Raw genomic sequence first — 12,500 nt, 5'->3', positions numbered from 1 at the left:
GGGTATGGCGTCCTCTGTGACGCCGCCGCTGTCCATTGGACACGGGGTTCGGTTTGTTACTGATCCCGGTGTTACGATGGAAGAGGCTTTGCTTGCAGTGGGTGAACAGGTAGGTTTTGATAATATATCTCACGCGTCTAGAATGAACAAAGCTGCAGTTGTTTTTTTGAAAGATGAACGGTTGGTTCATGATTTGATTGAAAGCGGGGTGTTTATCAATGATTTGTTTGTTCAAGTTTCGCCGTTATCAGTGCCGTCTACAAGAGTAGTTGTCTCAGGTGTACCGCCTTTTATTTCGAATGAGTTGATTGAACAAGAATTGCGTAGGTTTGGAAAGTTTGCAAGTGGTTTTAAGACGGTAACGCTTGGGTGCAAAGATGCGCGTTTAAAACATGTAATCTCACTTCGCAGGCAAGTGTTCATGTTCTTAGATTCTCCAACACAGTCTTTGGATATATCTTTTAAGATAAAGCATGGAGGAGGATATTATACTGTGTATGCCAATTCAGGGAGCATGAAATGTTTTGAATGTGGCGATGTGGGACACAAGCGTCTTGCGTGCCCGCACAGAGAACAAGCTGAACGCGCAGAGATTCATATTGAACAAGTGCATGAAGTTGATAGGCAAGTTGCTTCAACTTCTAGTAGTACGTCTACTACTCAGGGAGATCGAATGCATAGTGTAGTTAATGAAAATATTGAGACAAATCGAGATGGTAGGGGAGATGATGGATCCTCGGAGCAATCAACTTCTGTCGAGAGCGCTGTGGTACTTTCAAAAAATGTAGAAAATACAGGGGAACAAATCAGTGAAATTGAAGCCACGGGTGAAAGTGTGCCTATTGAACAGAATGCTCTAGTCGCATCTAAGGAGAAGGAAGTGTTTACTTCGTTGAATGTTGGAAGCCAGGTGGAAAGTGATGCTGAAGAGATGGAACAGGATGAGTCAGATGGTGAAGAATTTGATGGGTCAAATAGAGTGAAAGATTTGTATTCTTTGGAGGAAATTAATAATTTCCTGGATGAAACGTTTGGACAGTCAGTTAAGGTTGATGATCATTTTGATGACACAGAAAAATTCATTAGGTCGGTGGTAATGTTACAAAAGATTCTTGGTTTTGATTTGTTGGATGAACGGAAGCGGTATCAGTTGAGAAAACATGTCACGGCACTTACAGTTTTTCTCGATTGTTTACACACATTTTCTGAAAGCATGCCTCATATTCTCAGAACTCTACACACAAATCCAAAAACACACACACAATGGGCAAAACCCCTCAATTCTCCTGCAAAATTAAACTTTACATTCAAAACAATGTTATTTCTTCTCAAAATGGTATTTTGTTTTCAAATGACACACACAAACCATCATATGAATAGACATTTATAAGAACCAGTTGAACACAGATGTGCTCAATGTAAAACACTATGATGAATGGAAAACACTTCTTCTCCATTCATCATAATGACTTAGGCCTTTTTTTGTTCAATGTTACACTTACGACAGACAGTACATACACAAGTGTGTTGTAAAATATTTGAGAATATTGTTTTTATACTCAGAACACACAAATACACGGTAACAAATATATTTTATTTTTCCCACAAAAACAATGTACACAGTGTACATCCCAACCAACACAAAGTTGTACATACAGTGGTCTACATACAAAACAACAGAAGAATTGACTGTATACAGTTACAGTAAAAAAAAAAAAAAAAAAATCCAATGTTGGCATCCATTGCTCCATTGAAGAGCTCACCTGTTGCCCTTTTATGCTAAAGCTCTGATTGCTAATTGTAAAACTGTGTGACGGGTGTTTGCCCATGTGATGAGTCAGTGTGCATATTTGAATGGCAGTGTGTTCATTGTGAAAACAAGAGATTTTCTGCATGAAAATTGTGCCAAAAGCAGAGAATTGTGTGTAGTGTTTTGAAAAAGCTGTGTTTTAGAACTGCAGTTTGAGTGTAAAGCAGGAATTGTGCTTGTAGTTTAGCAGAATTGGTTCAGGGGGTTGGTGAATGAGTTACATGTTGTGGTCATTGTGTCTCAAGTACCAGAAAATGTGTGTAAACAATCGAGAAAAACTGTAAAAAGTTTTCAAAATCTAATAAAACTAGAAAAGGGAAAAAAGCCTTAGTAAAAAATAAGTGATGTCAGCCTTGATCATGTTGCACTCTTTGTATATTTTTATTCTCTGTCTGTCCCTCTCTTCCTTTTTTTCTATGGGGAGTTTAAGAGTGGGCTCTTTAAATATGAATGGCGGGAGAGATAGACAGAAGAGAGAAATGGTTAAAGAGGTAGAAAAAATAAACAAACTAGATGTAATCTTTTTACAAGAAACCCATAGCACAATAAAAGATGAAGTTGATTGGGGTTTATCTTGGGGTGGTCAAATTTTTCTAAATCATGTAATGTGAGTGGAGGGGTAGCAATACTATTTTCTAGTAATTCAAAAATTAATGTAGTAAGTGTCATGATCGGACAAAACTGGAAACAGTTGCAGGTTCTCAAAAGTGTTTATTAAGCTCAAAAGGGTCAGACAAACAGTTCGGAACAACGAAGGGCGGCGACTCAGGCTCGTGCAGGGACTTGATGGTCTGTGGTGCGCTGGTGCTGTGACGGTGATGAATCCCGATCCCGGTGCTGGAGTGCGGTGAGTCCAATGACAAAGAACAGGAACGGCAGGAAGACACGGCAGGCGAACAAAGACACGGCAACTCCACGGGAAACACAGACACGGCAAACACAGGACCTCAACAAACAATCCGACACTGGAACAGAGAATGGTGTGAGTATATGTAGGGAATGGAAATGAATAGCAGCTGTGAACAGTGATTGATGATGATGATGATCAGCTGGAGCGCTGACAGACACGTGAGCGGGACAACGCCCACTCACACATAAACAACAACGACACGAGGCAAGAAGGAAACAATGCATTCAACAACCGTGACAGTACCCCCTCCTCTAGGAACGCCTCACGGCATTCCCAGACTCCCTTACCTGTCGATTGTAATCATCGATAAGAGAGTGATCCAGGATGTCACGAGCCGGAACCCAACTTCTCTCCTCCGGACCGTAACAATAATAATTAATTCGTTACATTTATATAGCGCTTTTTCTGAGACCTCAAAGCGCTTTACATATGGAAGGGGGGAATCTCCTCAACCACCACCAATGTGCAGCATCCACTTGGATGATGCGACGGCAGCCATATTGCGCCAGAACGCCCACCACACACCAGCTTACTGGTGGAGAGGAGACAGTGATGAAGCCAATCAGTGTATGGGGATGATTAGGAGGCCATGATGGACAGAGGCCAAGGGGCAGATTTGGCCAGGATGTCGGGGTTACACCCCTACTCTTTTTCGAAGGACATCCTGGGATTTTTAATGACCACAGAGAGTCAGGACCTCGGTTTTACGTCTCATCCGAAGGACGGTGCTCTTTTGGCAGTATAGTGTCCCCGTCACTATACTGGGGCATTAGGTCCCACACAGACCACAGGGTGAGCACCCCCTGCTGGCCTCGCTAACACCTCTTCCAGCAGCAACCTAGTTTTCCCAGGAGGTCTCCCATCCAGGTACTAACCAGGCTCAGCCCTGCTTAGCTTCAGTGGGCAACCAGTCTTGGGCTACAGGGTGATATGGCTGCTGGTAACCTTCCCAGTCCACCAGGTACTGGAATCCGCGTCCCCTCCGCCTAGAGTCCATAATGCGACGGACCGAATAGGATGGTTCCCCATCTACGAGTCGCGGCGGTGGGGGAACCGGGGCAGGCGGATTAATGCGGGAAAAAAAAACGGGTTTAATTTTGGACACGTGGAATACCGGATGAATTCTCCTGTACACTGGAGGGAGGTTGAGGCGGACTGCCACCGGACTAACAATTTTGGTGACAGAAAACGGCCAATGAATTTAGGAGCCAGTTTATTGGATACGGAGCGGAGCGGAATGTTCTTAGTAGAAAGCCACACTTTGGAACCGACGACGTATACGGGAGGCCTAGACCGGTGGCGATCGGCCTTGGCCTTGATGCGCGCCCGCACACGGAGGAGAGTCTCACGGGCTCTTGTCCATGTGCGGTGACACCTCTGGACAAAGGCGTGAGCGGAGGGGACCGCGACTTCGGATTCCAGACTGGGAAAGACCGGTGGCTGGTATCCTATACTACACTCAAAAGGAGATAGGCCCGTAGCTGACACTGGCAACGAATTGTGGGCGTACTCCACCATAGGCAGTTGCTGACTCCAGGAGGAAGGATTCCTGGCAGCCGTACATCGCAAGGTTCTCTCCAGGTCTTGGTTGGCTCTCTCAGTTTGACCATTGCTCTGAGGGTGAAACCCGGAAGACAGACTGACCGTCGCCCCCAGTAACTTACAAAACTCTCGCCAAAATTTGGACACAAATTGGGGACCCCTGTCGGAAACCACGTCTGTCGGGAGGCCATGTAACCGAAAGACGTGATTAACGACTGCAACCGCTGTCTCCTTGGCTGAGGGTAATTTGGGCAAGGGAACAAAGTGGGCTGCCTTCGAGAATCGGTCCACCACGGTTAAAACTACCGTGTTACCCTGGGAGGGTGGGAGGGCGGTAACAAAATCTAGAGCGATATGGGACCAGGGTCTCGAAGGCACCGACAGCGGTTGGAGTAACCCATCTGGGGGTCGATTAGACGACTTACCAATAGCACAAACTGAGCAAGCCAAAACAAAATCGTGAACGTCGCGAGCCATAAGCGGCCACCAGAATCGTTGTTTGACCAAATAGAGGGTGCGACTAACTCCTGGATGACAGGCTAGACTAGAACAATGGCCCCACCGAATAACGTCTGGACGTAGTTCCTCCGGCACAAATAAGCGGTTCGGTGGGCACCGGATCGGGGGCGTTACCCCTTCTAGAGCCTTCTTGACTCTCGATTCGACCTCCCAAGTGAGCGTAGAGATAATTAGGGTCTCAGGAAAAATACGCTCGGGAGTAGGTGCGTGTTCGGATCGATCAAAAATACGCGACAAAGAATCGGGTTTGATGTTTTTGGAACCCGGACGATACGAGAGGGTAAAATCAAAACGGCCGAAAAAAAGTGCCCACCGCGCCTGCCTGGAGTTCAACCTTTTAGCGGATCTAATGTACTCCAGATTCTTATGATCCGTCCAGACAATAAAGGGTACCCCGGACCCCTCTAACCAATGACGCCATTCTTCCAAGGCTAACTTGACCGCCAACAACTCCCTGTTGCCAATGTCGTAATTTTGTTCAGCTGGTGATAAGCGATGGGATAAAAACGCGCATGGATGCATCTTGTTGTCTGAGGGTGAGCGTTGTGAAAGAACTGCGCCTACCCCCACCTCTGACGCGTCGACCTCCACCACAAACTGACGTGAGGAATCAGGGGCGATTAAGATGGGAGCCGAAACAAAGCGGCTCTTGAGGTTGGAAAAAGCAGTCTCGGCTGCTTCCGACCACCTGAACGCAGTTCTGGGGGAGGTCAAGGCAGTCAGAGGTGCGGCTAGTTGGCTAAAGTTGCGAATAAAACGCCGGTAGAAATTGGCGAACCCCAGAAACCTCTGTAGGGCCTTACGGGAATCTGGGTTTGGCCACTCTACCACAGCCTTAACTTTGTCAGGATCCATACGCATACCCTCAGCCGACACGATGTGTCCTAAGAAAGGAACCGACTGTGCATGAAAAGCGCATTTCTCCGCCTTGACAAAAAGCCCATTCTCTAGCAACCTCTGGAGTACTCGTCGGACGTGCTGCACGTGTTCCTGGAGAGACGAGGAGAAAATCAGAATGTCATCCAGGTAGACATAAATAAACTGATCGATCATGTCTCGCAGCACGTCATTGACGAGTGCCTGGAAGACTGCGGGACTGTTGGACAAACCGAAGGGCATGACCAAGTATTCAAAGTGCCCCCTAGGGGTGTTAAAGGCAGTCTTCCATTCATCCCCCTTCCTGATACGGACCAAATGATAAGCATTACGCAAGTCCAGCTTTGTGAAGATGGATGCTCCCTGCAACCTCTCGAAGGCTGAAGACATCAGCGGCAAAGGATAAGTATTCTTTACCGTGATGTTGTTCAGCCCCCGGTAATCAATACAAGGTCGCAGCGATCCATCCTTCTTCCCCACAAAAAAGAACTGGGGAAGTGTTCTGAGTGGGACTTGAAACTGTAGTGCAAAGGTGCGATCCATAAAATTACCTTCGGCCCCAGAGTCCACCAGTGCGGTGCAGTGATGATCGTGGACAGACCATCTAAGTCTTCCCGGGAGGATGGTGGATGTGGATGAGGACTTTTCGGCGGAGATCCCACCCGATAGTAGCCTCATACTTACTATCGGGCTTGACCTTTTACCGGGCAGTTGTTAGCAAAGTGTCCCGCTCTCCCGCAGTACAGGCAAAGGCCAAGGGATCTCCGCCTCTCCCTCTCCTCCCGGGAAAGTCGAGCTCGACCCACCTGCATGGGCTCGGGATCGGAGGGACCGGCCGCGTCCATGCCACTGGACCACTGATGTTCCACCCCCCCACGAGGCAGGCTGGGTGGAGCGCGTGGTCCGACCCGGGCTAGTCGGGCGTCCACCCTCAGCGCCAGATCGATGAGTCCATTCAGTGAGGGGGGTAGGTCCAGGGCGTAGATCTCCCTCTGGACGCGGTCGGCCAGCCCATGCAGGAACCTATCCCACTGCGCTTCCTCGTTCCAGCGACACTCGGCCGCCAGGGTCTTGAACTCAATGGCATAATCTGAAACAGATCGTTCTCCCTGGCGTAGATCAGACAAGACCCTGGCAGCCTCTCTTCCCGCGACCGCGCGGTCGAAAACTCTTCTCATCTCCGAAGAGAGCGCCTGGAACGAGGAACAGCATGGTTCTTGATTCTCCCACACCGCCGTCCCCCATAGTGCCGCTCTCCCAGTCAGTAGAGTGAGTACGAATGCCACCTTCGTCTCCTCTCTCTCAAATGTCCGGGGCTGGAGTGCAAAATGCATGCCGCATCGAGTCAAAAACGGCCGGCAAAAGTTAGGCTCACCAGAGTATGGCTCAGGAGTCGGAAGGCGAGGTTCCGACTGGGAGGCGGGCATCGGTGGTGTGGGAGGGACGGGCGGTGCGGCTGGCGCAGCGGGAGGTTGCAGCTGTTGAAAACGCTGGGTCAGCTCGGACACCTGCGTGACGAGAGCCTGAATCGCGCGCGCCGCTTCCCCTTGATGACGGTCCTGAGCGTCCATCCTTTGAATACTTGCACGAACAAAGTCATCCATTGTTGCGGCGGCGGCACCTGCTGCTTCCATGGATTGGTCGGATTGTTCTGTCATGATCGGACAAAACTGGAAACAGTTGCAGGTTCTCAAAAGTGTTTATTAAGCTCAAAAGGGTCAGACAAACAGTTCGGAACAACGAAGGGCGGCGACTCAGGCTCGTGCAGGGACTTGATGGTCTGTGGTGCGCTGGTGCTGTGACGGTGATGAATCCCGATCCCGGTGCTGGAGTGCGGTGAGTCCAATGACAAAGAACAGGAACGGCAGGAAGACACGGCAGGCGAACAAAGACACGGCAACTCCACGGGAAACACAGACACGGCAAACACAGGACCTCAACAAACAATCCGACACTGGAACAGAGAATGGTGTGAGTATATGTAGGGAATGGAAATGAATAGCAGCTGTGAACAGTGATTGATGATGATGATGATCAGCTGGAGCGCTGACAGACACGTGAGCGGGACAACGCCCACTCACACATAAACAACAACGACACGAGGCAAGAAGGAAACAATGCATTCAACAACCGTGACAGTAAGTTCCTGTGATTTAGTTAAAGGTCGAGGTCAAATGGTTAAAGCTAACATAGAGGGTTAAATTTATTGTTTTATTAATATTTATGCCCCTAATATCGGGACTGAAAGAATACAAATTTTCAATAATATAAAGAAAGCTCTTGAGTTAAATGATTTTGACTATCTTATTCTAGGTGGGGATTGGAATTGTACTGTTGATTTTAACAATGACAGGCTTAGTGAGGAGCCCCATTTACAATCTAGTAGGAATTTAAAAAGTTTATTGGTTCAGTTTGATCTAATAGATGCATGGAGAATTAAATTTCCAAATGAAAGGCAATATACATGGGTCAAAATCTTAGATGGAAGAGTGAGTGCAGCAAGGTTAGATAGGTTTTATCTGTCGCAAGGACTTCGATCAAAGTTAACTGATAGTGTAATTAGACCAGTTGGATTTTCTGATCATCACCTTATTACTGTAACTATTTTTTTGAAGCAAGAAGTTAAAGGCAGGGTAGGTAGAAATGGTCTAAAAATTTTATTTTTCAAATTTGTTTAAACTTTATGTACATATCAATACATAATTAAAATGTAAGTACTCTGAAAAAGAAAGTATCAAAATCGAGTGTCTGTAGACCTCTCACGACTGTTTTAAAGACATCTCATTATTTCCATTCACTCCACCCCCTCATTTCTGTGCTTCTTCCAAAGCCACGTCCCCAAAACACATGAACGCGCGACTCCGACCGCTGAGCTAGAGGACGCATTATTTACCTGAGACAAGCGGAGGGGAAGGGGCATTTTTTTGCCTGGTTTGCCTTCACTAACTGCATATGCCGGTACTGTAAATTTAGATTGCTCTTTCTCTGCCATTGTTTTGGTATTCCTAGGTTCAGTGCCTTCTTCTTCTTCGATAGATTTTATTGGCAGCTTGCAAACATAGTGCATTACCGCCATCTACTGGACGGAGGTGTGATCAGGTTCCGTGCCTCTCGCACTCCTCAAATCAAACGGTCGTGCGCAAGTGGGTAGGTGCTGTGTGGCAAAAGGGTGGTTGCCATGGTTGCGAGAGAGTGACAGTCGCCTAAGCCAATCCTTTGATTCGTCCCGAATCGAAATAATGAGCTGTGTTTAATACAGATTAAACGGTCTAGAGTCACTTGATTTTTATACTCTTTTTTTCAGAGTTCTTACATTTTAATTATGTATTGATATATATAGAAAGTTTTAACAAATTTGGATCTTTAATTTTTAATAAATCCTACCTACCCTGCCTTTAATAGATCTCAGTGGCATGTTAATAATAAATTGCTCCAAGATGAAACATTCTGTGGGAATTTTAAAATTCTATGGCAGAAGTGGAAAGAAAAACAATTATCTTTTGAGTCTTTAAATAAGTGGTGGGAAGTCCACCTGTGGTTTCTGTCAACAATATACTTCTTTTTCTTCTGTTGTGTTGAAACAGGCCATAAAGGAGGTTGAGGAGGTCATAAGAAAGATTGAAAATGACCTTCTAAATGGTGGGGATGCCGAAAGTAACAATGCATTGAAAACAAAAAGAGTGGAGCTGAGTTCCTTGCTGCAAGAAAAAGTAAAAGGGGCCCTCGTGAGGTCAAGATACATTCAATTACAGTTTTTCTCGATTGCTTAAACACATTTCTTGAAACTATGCCTCGTATTCTCAAAACAGTAAACACAAATCCATAACGTCTCACCCAATTCCCCAAACATCCTATTTTCAGGTCAAAATGAAGCTCTACACTCAAAACCATTCACTCTCGCTGAAAAACCAAACTTTGCCCTCACACTGGACACACAAGCCCTCAAAAACACCCACACTACAACATAGTCTAACACACTGGTGCAATAAATTCAAAACAACATTTCCAAAACTGGTAAGTTATGTTACTTGTGGTTCCCCCCATCACAAACCTTTTCACATGATGAACACAAAAGACACAACCAATGGATACACTGGCACATTTTTATTCATTCATGTACTACACAGTACAACACACACACACAAAAACAAAATTATATATTTTTTTTACTCTCTCCTCTAATTTTTTTTTACAGTATTTACTTACAGTAAGATGTGTGTGACCATCATATGACAGTAAAAGAGCACACACAAAACCTTATTCTATGTGGAATTGTATTGGAATGGTAAAGAGTGTTAGTAGGTGACAGGAGGGCCTCGATCCACTCAAGGAGACAATATGATGAACACGTCTAAGAATGTTCCACGTATGGTTGAAATACCATCATTTGCCTAGAAAGATAACATTCTGTGAGTCAAGACTATAAAGGATGAAGGATGGCCAACCTTCGCTGTCACACTCTGCAGCCACTCTGTGTGACTGTACGACTGCTGGCCTTTTCTTGCAAGAAAATAAACCTCATCAAAGACTATTGGAAATGTTTGTCTTTTATTCAGTGATAGAATTTTGTTTGCCACCAGACTCCTCCCTGAAGGCTCTCGAGGCGACAGTAAAGCGACTCAAATTTGGCCTTACTCATAGCCCAGCCTCCCTCATAGTCATACCACTGACAAAGACGTGCAACTAGAGTGGCTTGAATTTCATCTGAGACTGCTTGTCTTCTTGCCCTTCATCGTCGTCCTCCTCCTCCTCCTTATCCCTCCTCGATCTCTTCCTTCATGTCTTTCTGGATCCATTGTTCCAAAACTCAATAAACTGATTTGGGCCCCTTTATCTATCTATTGAAGGATCTGATTGATGTGTGTTAAATTTTGACTCTTAGTGTTTCCACCTGGGTAATTGTGTGCTAACTGAGCTGAAGCTGTGCTGACTTGAGTGAACAATATTGAGTGCTAGTGCTTTATATATGACAACATGGTGTAGGCAATGAGAAATGAAGAGATTTGAGTGTAGAGTTTTGCAGTGACAGTTCAACAAATTTGACTCATGTGTCAAAACAGGGAATAGTGTTTATAGTTTAGTGAAATGGGTGTGCTTTTTGATAAATGGCATTATGGTTTTGAAATTTTAGTTCAAAAGCCTGGTTATAGTGTTTAAGCAATCGAGAAAAACTGTAAAAGACATGGATGCCTCAAGTACTTTTTTCTTTAACTTGGAAAAAAGTAGTGTGAAAGATCAGTGCATGACATGTCTGAGATGTCCAGATGGGCATATAACAACAGATGGAGGTGAAATGAGAAGATGTGCCACGTCTTTTTACACAGAGTTGTATGGCAAAGAACAATGTGATGAGGAATGTGTACAAGAACTCTTAGAAGGTCTGCCTAAGCTTAGAAGAATTGAACAAACTGAGCTGGATAAAGGACTAAGCTTGGAGGAACTCACCATAGCAGTTAATCAGCTGACCTCAGGGCGCTCACCTGGAATAGATGGACTCAGCATAGACTTTTTTCAGCATTTCTGGGGGACTATAGGACCTGACGTTCATGAGGTCCTGATGAGCTCTTTTGAACAAAGCTTACTTCCAACCTCCTGTAGAAGAGCTGTGCTAACATTACTTTCTAAAAAAGGAGATTTATCTCATCTTAAGAACTGGAGACCTGTTGCGGTTTTATGTACTGAATATAAAGTGCTTTCCAGAGCTCTGTCTAATAGGCTGAAGCCTTATATTGGTTTACTTGTGCACATGGATCAGACCTATTGTATCCCAGATCGGACTATAATGGACAATTTATTTTTAATTAGAGATGTATTAGATGTGTGCAAAGTGTACGATCAGAATGTCGGACTTTTATCCCTGGATCAAGAGAAAGCATTTGACAGAATTGATCATAGGTTTTTGTTTTCTGTTTTAAAAGCTTTTGGTTTTGGAGAGAGATTTATAGCCTGAATAAGTCTCCTTTATAACGGAGCTTCATGTATGGTTAAAGTGGGGAGGGGACTTAGTCAACCAATACCAGTGGAAAGAGGAATAAGGCAAGGTTGTCCTATTTCAGGACAGCTTTATTCACTGGCTATTGAACCACTTTTATGCTTTCTTAGGAATAACTTGAATGGTTTTAGGTTACCAAACTGTAATTTTGACTCCCCTTTAGTTGTATCAGCATATGCTGATGACATTAATATATTCATCAAAAATGATGATGATATATGTACAACTGTAAAGGCTTTGAAGTGTTATGAGAAGGCTTCTTCTTCAAAAGTCAATTGGGATAAAAGTGAAGCTTTGCAAGTGGGAAAGTGGGAAGAGGAAAATCTGCCTTGTTTACCTGGAGGTTTAAAATGGGGAAAAAATGGATTAAAAGTGTTGGGTATTTTCCTTGGCACACAACAATATCAAGAAAAGAACTGGGAGGGAATAATGGAGAAGGTGTGTGCAAAAATGTCCAAGTGGAAATGGTTGCTGCCCCAGATGTCATACAGAGGTCGTGTTCTAGAAATGAATAATTTGGTGGCTTCTATGCTTTGGCATAAATTCATGGTTTTAAATCCACCAAAAGCATTGATTCAAAGTTTACAGAGGAAAATTTTAGATTTTTTTTGGTCAGGCTGTCATTGGATTAGAGCTGCAGCCCTTTATCTTCCTCTTTGTGAGGGGGGTCAGGGACTTGTTGATTTATCTTCACGGATTGTGACCTTTAGATTAAAATCTGCACAGAGATTGTTATATGGGAATGGGTTGAGATGGCATGAAACTGCAAGGTTGCTTCTACAGAAGGCAGGGAGGTTGGGGTATAGTAAGCAACTTTTTCTATTAAAAACTGAAGAAGTAGATTTTGGAGA

The 12,500-nt window shown here is 44.8% G+C and overlaps 1 protein-coding gene across 1 annotated transcript in view; it reads right to left on the bottom strand.

Annotated features, from left to right (window-relative positions):
* Window positions 1-12,500, bottom strand: part of LOC311286301 (uncharacterized protein) — a 37,275-nt gene that overhangs the window by 5,929 nt on the left and 18,846 nt on the right. The window lies entirely within an intron of this gene.

The sequence above is a fragment of the Rutilus rutilus genome, assembly GCF_951802725.1.
Source record: "Rutilus rutilus genome assembly, chromosome: 2".
Classification (NCBI taxonomy): domain Eukaryota; kingdom Metazoa; phylum Chordata; class Actinopteri; order Cypriniformes; family Leuciscidae; genus Rutilus; species Rutilus rutilus.
Note: the sequence above shows the minus strand (reverse complement) of the source record. Positions and strands in the feature narration are given on the sequence as shown.